Source organism: Desmodus rotundus, chromosome 3, assembly GCF_022682495.2.
Source record: "Desmodus rotundus isolate HL8 chromosome 3, HLdesRot8A.1, whole genome shotgun sequence".
Classification (NCBI taxonomy): Eukaryota; Metazoa; Chordata; class Mammalia; order Chiroptera; family Phyllostomidae; genus Desmodus; species Desmodus rotundus.
This window is the reverse complement of record NC_071389.1, coordinates 108511638-108515817: the sequence shown is the minus strand read 5'-3', so window position 1 is coordinate 108515817 and position 4180 is coordinate 108511638. Positions and strand designations below refer to the sequence as shown.

Here is a 4180-nt window from a genome sequence, read left to right as displayed (position 1 = left end):
TTGTCCCAGAGGCTCCTTACACTATTCTTGTTTCTTTTGGATTCCTTTTTTTTCCTAGCTGTTCTAGTTGGTTGGGTTTTTTTTTGCTTCCTTATGTTTCAAACCATTGATTTGACTCTCAGCATCACCACTCTACTGTTGATTTCCTGTAAATTGTTCTTTATTTCAATTATTGTATCCTTCAATTCTGCCTAGATCTTTTTTATGCTTTTGAGGTCCTCATTAAGTTCCTTGAGCATCCTTATAACCAGTATTTTGAACTCTGCATCTGAAGATTGCTTATCTCCATTTTGTTTAGTTCTTTTCCTGGAGTTTTGATCTGTTCTTTCATTTGGGCCATGTTTCTTTGTCTCTTTATTTTGGCAGCCTCCCTTGTTTGTTTCTGTGTATTGGGCAGAGCTGCTATGACTCCCTGCTTTGGTAGTGTGGCCTAACATAGTAGGTGTCCTGTAGGGTCTAGTGGCACAGCCTCCCCTATCAACCAAGCTAGGCACTCAAGGGGCACCCTCTGTGTGGACTGAGTATACCCTCCTCCTGTAGTTGAGCTTTGACTGCTGTTGGCAGGTCCATGGGAGGGAGTTACCCAGGCTAGTCCGTTGCAAGGATTGGCTGTGACCACTGACGATCAACCTCCACCCTCTGTGGAGTATCAGCGGTCAGTGGCCTACTCCATGGAGCAGGGCTTACTTCAGCAGGGTTCTGGTGCCTGCTTGTGTTTTGTCTGGGGCCACATGGCATAAGCTCGAAAGTGACCTGCAGCTGGCTGTTTCTTGTGCTGGACTTGGAGGTGCCCTAGTGAGGCCAGGCTGTGCCCCAAGCCCAGCTGCTGCTACTGCTGGGTATGAGGCCACTTAGCAAGGTACAAGGGGTCTCTGAGGCTAGCTGCTACTTATTTGAGAGGATTTAGGGAGAAGGGAGATTAGGAGCATGTGCCAAGACAGGTCATTTGTATGGAAGAGCCACGGTTAACCACTTGGATGGGCACATAAGTTGTGTGGGGAGGAGTCTCAAGGAATCACCAAGGCAGGGCAGGTTGATGGAATCTCAGATCTGGCTCCTGCCACACTCTGTGGCTCTGTGGGTGTAGGGCTCAGAAGAGGAGCAATGGCCTCTGCCAGCAGATCCATCTTGGAGAAAGCTGTCCCCCACCTCTTACCCTGATGCTAGACACTTCAATTCCTCCCTGTATGCCACTGGTGCCTATTAAACTGCTGCCTCAGTGCTGGAGCTCAATGGAAGTGAGTCTGAGTAAGTCCAAGTACTGGCCCTTTAAACATAACTGCCCGGGAATCCAGCAGTTTAATCCACTTACCCAATCTCCACTGGTTTTTACAGCCAGACCAGGGGACTTATCTTTCTATCACTGGAGCCCTGGGCTGGAGGAGCTGGTGTGGGGCTGGGCCTGTCGCTCCTGAGATATCCCTCTCAATTTCTATCTGCCACATGTGGGTGTGGAGTCACCCCACTTTGTGTCTTCACATCTCCGCCCATCCTACCTGTCTGGATGGATGTGGTTCCTTCTTTAATTTTATGGTTGCAGAACCTCCATTCCACTCGATTTCTGCTGGTTCTGAATGATGGTTGTTCTATGGTTTAGTTGTGATTTTAATGTGGTTTTATGCATGGAAGCAAGCCATGTTTACCTGTGCTGCCATCTTCACCAATGTTGCTTTAGAGATATCTGATGCCAGTTTCTTCCTCATTTCCACATGAGAATTTTTTTGTCTCTATGAGATTTTAGGGGTTTTCTTTTTAAATTTGGTATTCTGAACTTTTTACCAGAATATGTCTAAGTGTTGAGATATATAAAGTATATACACATAGAGAGAGATAGGTATATATCTCACGCTTTACCCTCCCAAGAATAGAAGGTGGGTAAGAAGTTTTTTTCAATCTGAACATCTGACTTTTTCTTCAGTTCAGAGGAATTACAGTAGTTCCCCCTTACCTACAGGGGATACATTCCAAGACCCACAGAAGATGCCTGAAACCATGGATAGTATATACTATGTTTTTTCCTATATATATAAACCTACGATCAAGTTTAATCCATCCCTGACTGGTGTGGCTCAGTTGGTGGGTGTCATCCCACCACGGGAGAGGTTGCTGGCTCGGTCCCCAGTCAGGGCACATGCCTGGGTTGCAGGTTCTGTCCTTGGTTGGGGTGCATGCGACAGGCAGCTGATTGATGTTTCTCTATCTCTTACTCCCTCCCTCCCCTCTGTCTAGGAATAAGTAGATAAAATCTTTTTTAAAAGTTTAATTTATAAATTAAGCACAGTAAGAGACAAACAACAACTAAGAATAGAACAGGAATATTATAAAAATATACTGTAATAAAAGTTAAGAGAATGCAGCCTCTCTCTGATAACCGAGAAGGTTACTAAGTGACTAATGGGTAGGGAATGCTGGACAAAAGGATGATTCAAGTCCCAGTGGGATGGATCAGGACAGCAGGAGATTTCATCACAATCCTCAGAACAGCATGCAATTTAAAACCTATGAATTGTTTTCTTTCGCTGCTGTGGCAGCAGCAATGAGTATGGCCAGGCTTCAGAAGGGGCTTGCCTCCAGCGTCCTCCGCTGTGGCAAAAAGAAAGTCTGGTTGGACCCCAATGAGACCAATGAAATCTCCAATGCCAATTCCTGTCAGCAGATTCGGAAGCTGATCAAAGATGGGCTGATCATCCGGAAGCCTGTGACTGTCCATTCTTGGGCTGGTTGCCGGAAAAACACCTTGGCCCACAGGAAGGGTAGGCATATGGGCATAGGTAAGCGGAAGGGTGCTGCCAGTGTTCAAATGCCTGAGAAAGTGACCTGGATGAGGAGGATGAGAATCCTTCGCAGGTTACTCAGAAGATATCGTGAACCTAAGAAGATTGACCGCCACAGGTACCACAGCCTGTACCTAAAAGTGAAGGGTAATGTGTTCAAAAATAAGCAGATTTTCATGAAACACATCCACAAGCTGAAGGCGTACAAGGCTCGCAAGAAGCTTCTAGCTGACTAGGCTGAGGCCCTCAGGTCTAAGACCAAGGAAGCTTGCAAGCGCCGTGAAGAGTGGATCCAGTCCAAGAAGGAGGAAATCATCAAAACTCTGCCCAAGGAGGAAGAGGCCAAGAAATAAAGCTCCACCTCTCTTACCTGTACACAGTGGCCTTGGCAATTGCACGGATCAGTCATTGAATAAAGTGGCCTCACCTGCCTAAGATAGATAAATCAATCAATCAATCAATCAATCAATAAATAAAAACTATGAAGTGTTTATTTCTGGAATTTTCTATTTAATATTTTTGGACCATGGTTCCCTGCAGGTAACTGAATCCTTGGAAGGCAAAACCTTAGATAAGTAGGAACTTCTGTATCTTCTGATATTTCTTTAAATATTTTCCTTTCATTCACTATTTTCTCCTGAATCTTCTAATAAATACATGTTATATCCTCTGTTTCATAACTGTCCCTCATTATTACTCCATATTTTGGAATATCTCTCCATCCATATCTTGCAGATTACTATTTGATCTTTTACTCCATTTGATATAGTAGGCAGTTATACATGAGCAGGGTAGGAATGATAGGCAAGGTACAGAAGGTCACCAGTGCAGAAAGCCCAGGGTGCCTAGCAATGGACATTTTTTAGGTGGGACCTCGCCACCAGGGTGACCTTTCCTTCCCTAGCATATTGCAAGTCGTGCAGATTAGATGCCCTGATCTTTCACATAGCTGGTCTTGTGTCTTGGACCCTCCTCTGACCTCTTCTCCTCTGGCTTTTTGCTAGTCATGTGGTAGACACCCTTAGAGGAGAAAGAAGGCGGCCATAGAATAGCCTCATATAACTCTCATACCAGCCCTTACACATCTACTTCCTTAAGCATTAAACTACAGAGATAACATCTAGGCTTCAGTTGTGTTTCAGCTCCCCGTCCAGAAGAGCAGGAAAGCCAGGCTGAGCAACACCAACGCTGGTATCAGGACCAGCTGCAATGACTAAAGACCCCCTGCCCTGGTGCCAACCAATTATTAGAGACCACATGCCTGAAAGGACACTCTTAGAAAGCTGATGAATATTCTATTGAGATCTTCCCCTGAAACCTCCAGATAAAAACCCATAAAATAAAGGATGCATCTCTCCATATCTCTCTCTCTCTCTCTCTCTCTCTCTCTCTCTTTCTCTGTCTCT

The 4180-nt window shown here is 45.1% G+C and overlaps 1 pseudogene; it reads left to right on the top strand.

Moving 5' to 3' along the window:
• The first annotated feature begins 2139 nt into the window (after positions 1 to 2139).
• LOC112296205 (large ribosomal subunit protein eL19-like) lies at positions 2140 to 3234 on the top strand (annotated as a pseudogene).
• The last annotated feature ends 946 nt before the right edge of the window (positions 3235 to 4180 follow it).